The following is a 13,707-nucleotide window of genomic DNA, read 5'->3' as shown; positions in this document are numbered from 1 at the left end:
CTATTTCCTCCGTGCTGTGTCTTTGTACAGTAAAGAATGCGTTCAGTTTGACAAATTTACATAAATGTAAAGATAAAGATCACTAGCAGTGTGATTCTGAAGTGCTGTATGTTTGCGAGTTTTCTCCCCGGCAAAACCCACAATGTCGATGAAACGTTCTGCAACGAAAAAGGCTCCAGCGGTCGCACCAAAAGGCAGAGGAAGATGCTAACCATCACACAAAACGTTGGACTTCTGGACATGCTGAAGGAAGGTAGAAGTTACACGGCTGTAGGGCGCCATTATGGAATAAATTAATCTTCAGTTCGTTTCGTAAAGAAGGAAGAAAATAACATAAGGAAGACAGCAGCAACAAGTTTTAAGAAGGATGCAAAAAGGGTTGTAACTGTCCTGTCTGAGAAAATTGTATAAAGTGTGTGGTGAGGGGTTTTCAGACTTAAAATAGATGTAATAATTGTAAAATATAAGTTTGTATTTTTTTTGGTACTGCTTTTATGTATTGATTTTATTATTTTTGTTCATTGATTTTATAATTATTATTATTTTATTTATTGATTGTATTTGTTTGCTCATGGTTGAAACATAACTGATGATTTTTGATTTTAAATGTTTGACACTTCTATGTGAAGCACTTTGGAAACTATCTTGTTTATAAAATGTGCTATACAAATAAAAGTAAAGCTGACTACTTTGCAGATTTCGCCTATTGCGGATTATTTTATTTTATGAGAAGGTAACCCCCGCGATAAACGAGGGACCACTGTATAAGCGGTTTTACTGCTTGAAAAAACAGGCATTCGGACTGTGAGCGGGGTTGCCTCTCAGCAGATTTGACCAGTAACTTGGCCTGGTCTGGTCTCCACGATGATAGAAAGGTTTAATGACATATTGTGAAAGAAAAGTCAATGGCGGACCCAGAAAAGTTACACAATGTACCAAGTTAATGTTACTTGACTAGTTTTTGTTTTTTGATTACACTTAGTACAATTTACTGAGTGAAATAACAGTAAGTGAGTACATTCATTCATGACTCTGCCTTCAAGCCCAGAAATGCCCTCAGATCACAGACAGTGGCCCCTCATCGGTCCCCTCTCCCCTCTGACCTCCGCAGCACCTCTGTCAAAGCTGCAGTCTGCCCTCACATTCCTGCAAAAAAGAGACTTGAAACCCGAGCTAGAAGTGAAGTGAGCTCATCGCCCGGTCGCCGAATCAAGAGTTAAATAATACCAAAAAACACATGAAAAAAAAAGAAAAGAAAATCGAGTGGAGCGAGAGAAAGGGAGAGAGCGCAGAGCTGGCTCGGCGTGCGTCTGTTTCTCAAGAGGTTACGTTACAACAAAAAGGAAGGAGGAAGAAAGGAGAGAAGTGAATTTTTGCGTGCATTGTCTTTTGTTTTGTCGCGGGACGAAAAGACCGAGGCTGTCGGGTCATCCTGGTACGATTAGAGGAGACTTCATTTGCGCGTTTAAGTCATCATCCCCGGGGCGACTGCTGTTTGGGGTCACCCTGGTTTCGTGTGACCCTGCGCTGACCAGAGACCGTCCGGGAAACCGTAAGTGCAATACTCTGTGTCTTTTGCAGTGAGGTCATTTTATATTTTAAATCTGGATGCTAAACTGTTTATTAAAATGTGAAACAGCACATAGAGTACTTGTCAAGACTAATTTGTAAAAATGCTTGAGTGCCCCTAAAAGGTCCTTAAAGCATAATAGAGTGGGTTTAATTTTTAATTGCGCTGTTTTTTTTTAAATTCAATACTCGAGACACAGTAAAATAAAATGAACGCTGGATATTTATGTAATTAATAACTGCCACTTATATCTAATTAAATATACTTTTAAAACTGAAAAAGACCACATGGGGCAAGCTCAGTAAAGAAAAGAACACATATATGAGTTTTTATATTAGATCTTTTATCCACTGTATGTTCTCTTTCAAACAAACAGCTCTAGTTAATGGTTATAGACATATGACTTTATTACACATTTATAGAACAATTTCAAAATCACACCTTATTTGAAAATCTTTGATCACTTCTAAAATTATAGGACTGCTATAAGTCATCAACTAATCTTGACAAGTTGACTAAAAAAAAAAAGTGATAATTGTAATTGTTATCTGGACTTCAAACTTTAAAATACATATGAAAAGGCCTTTTTATAGCAAAGACAGTGCCATTAGTATGAAAAAAAAAAAGTCAAAATTGTCCAAAAAAAAAGAATAGACTGTTTCTGATTTTCATCTTTAGCTTGCATTGAATTTTGTGCTGGGATTGCAGATGGTTTTACTAATTTTTAAGATGGTCTGGCAGTCATGGACTTTTAAACACCTTGTTTAACTTTTACAAACTGTTCATTTCTTAAGCCTTCACAGTATGATTCTGGCCAAATTTGACCCGGACCAAGAATTCCCTAATTGTATTTGCATTGCATTTATGTATTTATAGTAAGTGTCTATAGCGAATTTTGAACTACAGATCTATTTAGAATTTCTAAATAGACTATCTCACATTAATAAAAATATGTAATATAAAAATATAATGTTTCAGAGAGCAGGAAGAGCATATTTTTTTAAGATTTACAAACCTAATTTTTGCAGAAAAACTTGTCCTGTTTTACAAAACACATTTTATTTTATCACATACATTTTATCACATTTGAAAATGACATGAATATTCTGGAGCTGTTGGAATTTATAATATAAGCATGATTATCCACTGCAACCATTCAGCTTATTTCAAACTAGTCAGTGCATTCAAAGTAGTGGAGGAAGCTTTAACACACTTTATGAATATTCTCCATTAGAAGCTTTCAGCCACCATATTCCAGCCTTTATTTGGTTAAGAATTTGTTTAGAAAATTGAAATATACAGATATATGAAATAATCGCTTGACTAGTCATAGTAGTAGCTATTACAATATAAAGTTTTATTCTGTTCAATTTGCCTTTGTGATTTGTGAAGCTGAAGTGTCCTAGCTCCCGTGGCTCTCTTTAAAACCCAGCTCCACTTTCAAACCCTTTAAGAGTTCCATTAGATAAACGCTTTGTGCATGCATTATTCATAACTACAGGTTCATTTGGACCTCGCTGTTTTCACCCCTGTGTTTTTATGTGGCCCTTTGTGCCTGTCCTGTCAACCTCTGGCCCCACTAATCCCTGGAGGTACAGCTGATGATTTTAATGGGTGGTCTCCTAAAAAGGCACACAAATGACTGATGAGTTAATTCTGTTTCATCTTTAAGTGGAATCTCCAATTTAAAGAACATATATTACACAAATTTTACTTTTTACAGACCTATGTTATAATGTTTCTTCATTAAAACAGACCTGGAGTTGTGTTTTTTTCATTCACTCATGTATGATTAACCTTTCATTACTTATCAATTTACATCTCCAAAGTTCAAAATGCTCTGTTCCCCCTTGTGATGTCATTAAGAAAAAGTTTTAAAGTTAATATCTACCTTTTAACTTTTGTTTGGTAAAGATTGGAAATTCCAGAGCAGAAATCCTCCTAATAATTCGAGTGAAGGTGTATGGAGTTTAAAACCAAGGCAGAGCACTTCTTGTACCACCAAATGACATCACAAGGTGGAACAGACTTTTGAATTCAGCTTAAATATGTTTGTGATGAGGAAACATTAAAACACAGATCAGAAATTGTGTAATATGGACCCTAAAAACAGCTGCGATTCTTTACAAAAAGTCTTAAAGTTTTATATCTGCCTATGGACACACAACGATAAAATGCATGTTCTTTAATTGATTTATTTTTTCTTTGTTGCTGTGAATATATCCAATTTATTAAGCTGTTTATTGTGAGTTTATCCGTGATGCAAAAGCAGCACACCAACTCCCACTCCATTGACTCTCATTTATCTCAACATAACAATTTACAGGCTATAATAGAACAAGGATCAACGCTGAGAGGTGATTCATTAATGTAGTACATGTGCTCCTGCGGTAATATGCTTGTTATTGTAGTTCTGAACAAGCCAGCTCAAGTTCAGAATAAGTATTACTTGAGGAAAAGAGATTCAAACAAGGTAGTGCTTTCAGTTAGCTTTACACGCCCACATAATTTAATCAAATCTGCAGTATGAAATTGGGAAAAGTCTATTTTGAACTGTAAATAGAATGTAAGGTTAAAGGTGCATTCTAACTTTTCTGCTGGAGGTTCCGTCACATGCTGTTCTCCATGGAAAAGTCCCACAGTATGGCATGAAACGATTAGATCTCTATGTTACAGTCAGATCTGTGGAGAGGCAGGCGTGCTCACAGCAAAATTAGATTTCTTCAGCAAAACAATTAAATTAAATGGTATTAAATGGATACATATAAACTAGGGCTGCTCGACTATGGGGAAAAAAAGTCATTATCACGATTATTTTGGTCAATATTGAAATCATGATTATTTTTTAGTTGCATTTAATGCATTTATTCAGCATTTCTCTCTCAGAAAAAAACTGTTTGTTGATTGATAATTTACGCAAAACTCTCAAATTTAAAATAAATATAGGCTACAAATATGTTCCTTTCAGTAGTTTTGTGATGTATAAAATGAATAAAATAAGTGTTTCCCAAACTTTTTTTTCTGGGGACCCATATTTTAAAAGTTAAACTTTCGCGCCCCAAATCAATAGACATAAGTTAATCATATAGGTGGATTTGACCATTATTGAACATTAATGAGGATATTTTATTGTTGACTGAGTGATCTTGTCTTTCTGAACTATTAGTATTATTCAAGTTTAAAACAATGAAAAACAGTAACAGAAACAGTAATAAAAGGATCCATAAGTCGCCTATTTGGACATTAAATGTAGCCCTGTTTATTGCAAACCTACATACAGATTGTCATAAGGTGACAAAAAATATCTCTTGTGACCCACCTGAGTGTCGTGACCCAGTCTTTAGGAAACACTGAAATAAGGCATAGAAAAACTAGCCTGACTCATCAGCCGGTTTCACTTAGTGGAAACTGTCTGACCTCGCAGCATTACGATGTGTGCAACGGTAGGCGGGTACTTTTTTTCATTTAACCATTCGCTGCTATTTGGTCATGACATTTGTAATGTGCCACTAACGGGGCTAATAGGTATATTAAGCTTTTCCTAAATCCCGTAGGAAGAAGGGCAAAAACTCTTTCCCCTTAATAAAATTCAATAAACATTCTCTTTGTTCCGTCTTTAAATCCTCAATTTCAAGAATCGTTGCCAACACAGAATGTATGGCTTTTTGCTGATTGGCTGGTGCCCGAACTCGCACTTCCGGGGTTTTTGCAAACTGTCTAGAGTATTTCGATTCCTGACCTAGTCGCAGGAGGGAAATTAAATTGAGTGGAGGCACCAGGTGGTGCCAGCCAGGCTAGATCGTGACATGGCGACCCCAAAAAAATCTCTTGCGACCCACCTGAGGGTTGTGACCCAGTCTTTGGGAAACACTGAAATAAGGCATAGAAAAACATAAATGTATCAAAAATAAATTATATATCCAGCTGTTCTACAATCTCTATATCTAAAATGAAATACACATACTTATTTATATTAAACAATATCCCAAAATAAACTTTGTTACGCTTTAATCGTTTCAACTCGATTATGAGTTTGAAGATCGTTTGACACACAAATAGAAATCACAATCAAAATTAAATTAATAGCGCAACCTTAATACAAATGATAAATAATGCCATATTGTGGAATATTCCAGACAAAGCAGTGCAAAGTCTTGAGCCAGGTTTATGGTTAGGAGTACCAAATTTGGTAGTGGTGCTGGCATTAAAGCTGGCATTGAATTTTGTGCTGGGACTGCAGATGGTTTTCCTGATTTTTAAGGTGGTCTGGCAGTCTCAGACTTTTGAACACCTTGTTTAATGCAACGTATGACACTTCCTTTTATTGTCAGGCCTGTCCCAGCTGGTGCTAAGGCCACAGCCATCACGCTATATTAGCTTTGGAGCTCCGAACTCGCCCCAAGGCAGGAAGAGCTTTAGCATCTGCAGAACTGGGCAACCTTCCATTCAAAACAACAGTCATCAAATTTGTCTCTTAAGTCTAGACTGTTGCATACCACGTTCGCAGGGATTGTCTCATTATGCTTGAGTTCCGTTTGCAATTTTTCAAAGTGACTTCAAATCGCACGGAGCGCATTTCTCAATCCTGGTTTCGGAAATGTGTCTTTAATATGTCAGCGGAGGTGACAGGTGGACGGTGCTGAGTGGAGAGCCAGGTTCGAGGTGAGCGGAGTCAGCTAGCACATACGTGTAATTGCTTTAGGGGACAAGCTGGTAGTCACAAAGTATTTTTTCATAAAACGTACAAGAGTGAACGCATTTGACAGCTGGAATGTGTTTTTGTGAAAAGAAAAAGGAACAGTTTCGAGCCCGTTCTTCAGTCCGTCCGTGTGAAAACGCAGGGATGTTTTGACGGAAGGAAGCCCTCAAAGGAGTAAGGATAATTAAATGTTTTAAAGATGGATTCACCTCGGAAATTGTGGAGTTTATAGCTTTTATAATGCTCACATCTGCACCCGCCATACCTGTGCAGGAGAGATATGAAACCTTGACAGCCAGGTGTATTAAAAGGAGACACAAGCATTTCATCTATATATAATTTATAATACTGCACCTTGACTTTTTCTGTATCTGTGCTGTGTAATTAATATTAACAGCACAATACCATAGACAGTTGGGTTGACTCTTTCTCCTTGAAATATTTTACTGAGAATATTGATTTCAGAATGTAATAGCCAGTTCATAGTACTAGCATTTTTCAGGATCAGTAGTAACATAAAACAGACAAACCAACTTGTGTTTTAAGACCATGTTAGAATGGGTTTCCTTTATCATAAGTGCACCCTAAATTGTAATTTGATTGTAATTTGTTTTCACCTATCCCCTATCTTTGCCCGCTGCTTTGTACTTATCATAATTTTTGGACTATAACACTATAATATACCAGATTATAAAGCGAAATATCAATAATGACACACCAGATTATAAGATGCATCAAGCGAAACAAACGGACAACACTTGAGACTGATCCCTTAGCCCAGGCATCCACAATCCATCGGCAGATCGTGGCATAATTCTCCCGACATTGCCTCCCTGTTTTAGTGAATGTGTATTATGAATGTGAATGGAAGTGGATAATTTATGTTTTTTTAATTATTATTATTATTATTTTTATTTCCTATGAAGACACAAATACACGCTGAGTAATAATGTATTTAATGCAGCTTTGTGCACATTTGTTTACTGTTTTACATTTTTACATTTTATTGGTTTATCTTGAATGGGGGGATTTATATTTTGTATGTTTTGACTTATAATTGTCACGGATGTGAATTTAACCACTGTATATGTTTTTAGCTCTTACGGTGACTTATATACACGGAAAATAAATATATGGAAAAGGCACGCATCTGTACGAGCGATTATTCACCTAAGGCGGCTACATTTACATTTTATAGAAGCGAAACTTAAAACACATGGCTAATTTGCATAAACTATAAGCACTGAAAAAAAAGCTTGGTCCTTTTGTGAGCTGATGTGGGCAACTTCTGTAGTACTTAGTGAGGCTCCTGACTACGGTAGCTGTAATACTCCGACAATTCATTAAGCGGTGCGGCTTCGTAGCTTACCAAAGTCGTACTAAAACATTTTGGCAGATTTTTGGCCTCTCTCTACTCATCTCTACTTATATTCAAAAGTACCCTGATTTGACCATGCAAAGGATACTGTACTGAATATACTGTACTGAATACCTGCACTTCAGTGCAGGTATTCAGTACTTTTTAACTTAATATATTTTCATATATAGTATTCTTCCCAGGTGACCGATCACCTGCTTGTTTCTGTGGATATGTTGTTGCTTTGCCTGGAATGTTCCACAGTATGACATTAGCTCTACCTCATCTATTAAATTACCGGTGGTTTTATACGCTGTGTACCACATGAAATCTGTTCGAGGTCAGTAAGCACAAAAAGAATTGATACAAAAGGTGCACCAGATTATAAAGCACACTGTCGATTTTTGAGAAAATGTAAGGATTTTAAGTGTGCCTTATAGTTCGAAAAATACAGTACTCATCATCTACAAAAAAGAAAAATTTGTTATCCTGATTTGTATTTTTTTTACTTAATTTTTTTTTTCTAAAATAAAAAAACCACCAAAATAAAAATGATCTGCTTATTAAATTGAAATGCCATTATGATTTAGTGGAGGTCTGCAGTTTAAAACCTGAAGTTATTCAATGCACAATCAGCACAACGCAAAGTCCTAATATGAAGCCCACTAAGTAGCCCCACATATTTAACAGAAATATGTGTATTCTACTAACTTCTAGTGAGATTAGAAAATTACATGGGCTTAAAACAGACATCATTTTGTACTTATAAATGATGGCTTCACTTTGCATAGTCCCAAGTGCTTCATTATTAAACTGCTCCATTCCATTAGCATGGGGTGCACTTACAGTACAATAGCATTAACCAAGCCTCGGGCAGCATCAAAAATCAATGCCCTGACAAACCTAATTCCACAGAACTGCCTCGTCATCCCACCACAGCCAGCTGGGTCTGAATACAACTCTGAAGTACTGAGCAGGACCTGGGGGAAGTACGTGTATTTGTTTACTTATAGATTGAAATTTTACTTGTATCTGACACCAGTCTCTTGCTAATTTACTATTACCATTTAGTTTTTTGCTGTTTGTTATTATATTTTTGTGATGTTTGAGCTGCTGTGTCCAAATAATTTCTCTTGTAGATCAATAAAGTTTGTCAAATATGAGCAGTGTTGGGAAGTAACTAAAACATGTACTGAAAAATATCCAAATTGTGAATACAGATTTTGTGTAATTATATTCCAGTACAGTTTGTTTATATTTTAATTGGTGGTACGTTCCGAAAATGAAAAGCATCCATTGTTACAGGTCAGATCTGTGGAGAGGCAAGCCTGCTCACAGACAGATATGAGCAGTGTTGGAAAGCAACTAAATATGCAGTATGTATACCGAAAAATAATCAAATTGTGAATACAAATTTTGTTTAACTATGTTCCAGTACAGCTAGTATTTCATTTAGTGGTATTTTCCTAAAATTAAAGGCATACACTGTGGTATTTGATCATGTAATTTAGGCTTTAAACTGCATATCAGAGAGAAAAACAGAAAGCACCGCTCTTATGTTTTTTCCTTTCTAATCTGTGACAAATATTTTTATGTCGAACAGCACAACAGACATAAAGCTGGTTGAATCATTTTGTTGCATTTTTATACTATGATGATGAGAAATGTTCTTTTGCCTCCAGAGAATTCGATGGCTGATAAACTTTGACCATTTTTTTGGGGAAGATTTTGATTATTTTCTCCAGATGATCTAATTTGGATTTAGTACAAAGACTCTTTAGTACCACAACCTTGTTTTACTGCAAACTGGACCAGAGAGCAGAGTACTTACATTTCTTCAGTACCCTCTTTAGACTTAAGTGTTCAAATAAAGCTTTATGCATATATTCTTTAAACATCTTTAGACAGCTGGTTGGGCAATATCCTAAAAAGTGCTTTTTTTTTTTAGAATATTGGCCTGATAATCTGATCTATCTATACTTATATTCAGAAGTACCCTGAGTAGAGGGTGCAAAGGAATAGATTACAATTCAGTACTTTTAAACTTAATATATTTTCATGGGAATCAGCTGGAAAGTCCCCGTGTGGAGAGTCCCCAAGCTGGAAAGTCCCCCTGAATTGTACCCTTTATGAAAGCTAGTTAATCTATATACATATAAATTAAAAATAAATAAATAAAATAAAAATAAATAATGTGGTCTCAGACACACACAAATAAGATCAGATAATCCTTTATTGTCTCCCATGGAAGAAATTTGTCTTGGCACAGGGGATCACGTGCTTTATCAAGAAACAGGACAACAAAACAACAAAAGCACTACACAAAAACCACCATAGAAAAAAAAATAATAATAGATACGAGACCAAGTATGACCACGAGTGATGCACCAACAGGACCTTTAAGTCACCTGGACCTGTGTGCAGTTTTGATTGCACGCTCCCTAAGCCTTTTACTTTTATTTTTTAACAGCACTGAGTTTAGCAGATTAACGGCTAGTGGCATAAAAGAATGTTTGAATCTAATAGAGTAAATACAGTGTCTCAAATTGCTCCTCAGGAATAGTCCACCAGTGAGACACACCGCCTCAGAAACTCCTGTGTTCTACAACTATTTCAGGATTTTATCTCACATATTTCAGTGAAAGACATAGTTAAGACCTTCCTAAAAGTGATTCTGAATGAGTTTTGAACAAATTCTTTAGCTTTGTAAGTTTCTTGTGTTGCACTGTTCATGTTACAGATGCTATAGGACATGGGGAACAAAAAAATTAATAAATTTAAATACGATTTCATAGTAAACTTCTGTGAGCAAATGAGGTTTATATTGAAATTACATACTGAAAAAATGTGTGCGCGTTAGGAAGATTGGTAAAATGACATAAACAAGGTTCGACATGTGGCCTCGCTACTTTCACATTTCATTTTATTATGATATAGAATGCTGATTTTCTAACTCAATACATCACATACTAAAGGCTGGCGAGAATGTCCCTCCACTCCCGGGCATAGTGGTTACCTGTGTGCCACCCAAGAGAAGGGAGCACCCGGAGGGAGGAGGGGGACGTTCCTGCTTAGAGAATGGAACGCTTGAGCTGGGACTTTCAATCCAGGGGGACGCTCGAGCCGGTATTCATTTTCATATACAAGGTGACGGACCCCCAAGGTCTGCTTGTTTCTTTGGATATGTCATTGCTCTCCCTGGAATGTTCCACAGTATGACATTAGCTCTACCTCATCCTTATTAAATTACCGGTGGTTTTATGCACCGTGTACCACAAGAAATTGGTTCGAGGTCAGAAAGCACAACCAGAATTGATACATAAGGCGCACTGTTGATTTTTGACAAAATTAAAGGATTTTAAATGTGCCTTATAGTCCGAAAAATACAGTACTCACCATTTAAAAGAAAAAAAAAATTAAATACAAATCAGGGTAACAAATTTTTCTTTATTATTATTACTATACTATTACTTTATACAATTTTTTTTCTAAAATAAAAACACCAACATGCTTATTAAATTACTGGTGGTTTTGTAGCTCAAAAAATACCTACAAAAACAGGCATTCTGACTGTGAGCAGGGTTGCCTCTTCACAGATCTGACCTGTAACTTGGTCTGGCTTGGTCTCCATGAACGTAGCAAAGTTTAATGCCATACTGTGAAACATTCCAGATGAAGCAATAACTTGTCAATGGAGAATTTTATCATTTTATGGACCCTCCTCAAAAAAAAGTTACACGATGGACCTATTCTTAACGCTGGATGTGAGATAATACTGAAGTTTATTTATCACTTTACAGGGCATTAACCGTAAAAACAACATGGATACAATTTAAGAACATTAAACAGAGTAAACTAATCTAAAAAGTTGCATTGTGGTTGGACTTGAATAAGGCCAGAGAGCTCATTTACCATTTTACATACATGGAGAAGCTTAGTCCACCTCCCGTGACAATCCAGCCAGTATGAAACACAAATACAGCCAAATACCAGAGAATAATGTGATTAAAGCCAAACAGGAGAATAAGGTTTAATGAGAGTTAAGTATGTGTAAAGAGGGCTCTCGTATGTACAGTGTGCTCACATGCCCAGGATTCTTAGGCGTCTCTTAAAACAAATACGAAATCTTACTCATCTCGAAAGAATGCACCAAAAGAGTATGTTTTTACACTTAATACCCACGCATGAATCCAATCATAGGATTAGGGTCCAGAGCAGAGACATGTGAGCGGAGAGCATGGAAAGGGGGAAAATACCGTACTGCACGAGGTGTTAAAGGTGCATTGTGTAACTTTTCCAGTGGAGGGTACATCAAATGTTTTTCTCCTGGAGATGTTATTGCTTTTTCTGGAGTTTCACAATATGGTATTAAACCTTTCTATCTTCATTTTTGAGCTATAAAAAATACATGTAGAGCTCTTTAATGTCATATTGTGGAACATTCCAGGCAGAGGCATGTCGTATCCATAGAAACAAGCCAGTAAGGAACGCCCAACCAAAAACTGACATAGTGCTTAATATAAAATGGTCCAGTCTGTTATGAATTACAGCATTCAAAATTACTATTACTTTGGCTTGAATTATTTGGTAATGTTAGAAAATACAATTATGTAAAAGCATCAAAACAAAATGAAAAAAAGTAATGCAAGATTTTATTCTCACTTTTCCTAATTCAGATTTTAATTTCAGAATTGTTTTTCCTCTTTCAAACAATAACAATAATAGATAAAGAAAAGACTAATTAAAATAAGTATTAAACAAACAAACACACACAAAAAAACAATTAATTAAGAATGAAATTTGGTAGAATTTATTTTTATTTTTTTTTAAATAACCAAATCATCATTATCCTCTGTAGAGTCAGCTGCCACAGGCCATGCCCCTGGAAGTACTTATCATATTTATCAAAGATAAATTTATCTAAGATGAAATACATGTAAAACACCAACTCAAAAGTAAGCTTTTGAAACATATTGAGGTTTTCATACTGGATACTTATGCAAAATTTACTCTTGTGAGCTTTAAGTCATGTTAGAATGTTGCTACCTCCTCAAAAACAAAAACAATTAAAATCATTTAATTTTCTCAAAAATCAACAGTGCGTCTTAAAAGCCAGTGTGCCTTATGTATTAATTCTGGTTGTGCCTACTGACCTCAAACCAATTTTATGTGGTACACGGCGCTGAAAATCTGTCAAAACATTTTAGTACGATTTTGGTAAGCTATGACACTGCACCGCTTGATGGATTGTCGGAGCATTACGACTACCGTAGTCAGGAGCCTTGCGGGGTTTAATCTCTGAAAAGTTTCACATGAACCATCTCCAACACAATAGAAGCACAGAACAGACTCACCATCAACAGCACATCTTCTGTCACAGAAAGAACACTCATATTCCACTGAATCGTGTCCTTTAGTCCGAAAGAAGCTGACCTGACAAGGAATGAGCTGTTTTTTTCAGCACTTAGAGTTTATGCAAATTAGCCATGTGGTTTTAAGTTTTGCTTCTGTAAAACGTAAACAAATGTGCCCAAAGCTGTATTAAACACATTATTACTCAATGTATATTTGAGTCATCCTCATAGAAAAAACAAAACAAAACTTTAATTATCCACCCACATTCACATTCATAATACACATTCAATAAGACATGGAGGCAACCCTGGGTGAATTACGCCATGATCTGCCAATGGATCATGAATGCTTGGGCTAAGGGATCAGTCTCAAGTGTCATCCATTTGTTTCGCTTAATGCGCCGTATAATCCACTGCACCTTATGTATGAAAATAGATGAGAGAATTCATCATTATTGATATTGCACCTTATAATCCGGTGTGCCTTATGGTCCGAAAAATATGGTATTTAGAGTTGTGTTTTGTTTCATTCACACATGTTTGAGTAATCCTTTATTTATCTGTCCACATCTCCAAAATTTAAGACGCTCTGTTCCACCATGTGATCTCATGAGGAGGTAGTTTTCAAATTAACAGCTACTGTTTAGTTCAGGAGAGATTGGCAATTCCAGGGAAGCAATGATTAATGAAGGTGTATGGTTTTTAAAAAAGAACTCAGCCTGAATGT

At 36.0% G+C, this 13,707-nt stretch overlaps 1 protein-coding gene across 4 annotated transcripts in view; it reads left to right on the top strand.

Annotated features, from left to right (window-relative positions):
• The first annotated feature begins 1,366 nt into the window (after window positions 1–1,366).
• The window catches only part of flrt2 (fibronectin leucine rich transmembrane protein 2), a 126,221-nt gene continuing 113,880 nt past the window's right edge, over window positions 1,367–13,707 (top strand). For all 4 annotated transcript variants that reach the window (XM_055149482.1, XM_055149481.1, XM_055149479.1 and 1 more), the window contains exon 1: window positions 1,367–1,552. The gene's annotated coding sequence lies outside the window, so the exon portion shown is untranslated. The remainder of the gene's footprint in view (window positions 1,553–13,707) is intronic.

This window comes from Boleophthalmus pectinirostris, unplaced genomic scaffold (genome assembly GCF_026225935.1).
Source record: "Boleophthalmus pectinirostris isolate CB_2022bp ecotype Guang Dong unplaced genomic scaffold, ASM2622593v1 HiC_scaffold_13, whole genome shotgun sequence".
Lineage (NCBI taxonomy): Eukaryota > Metazoa > Chordata > Actinopteri > Gobiiformes > Gobiidae > Boleophthalmus > Boleophthalmus pectinirostris.
This window is presented reverse-complemented; position numbering and strand designations above follow the sequence as displayed.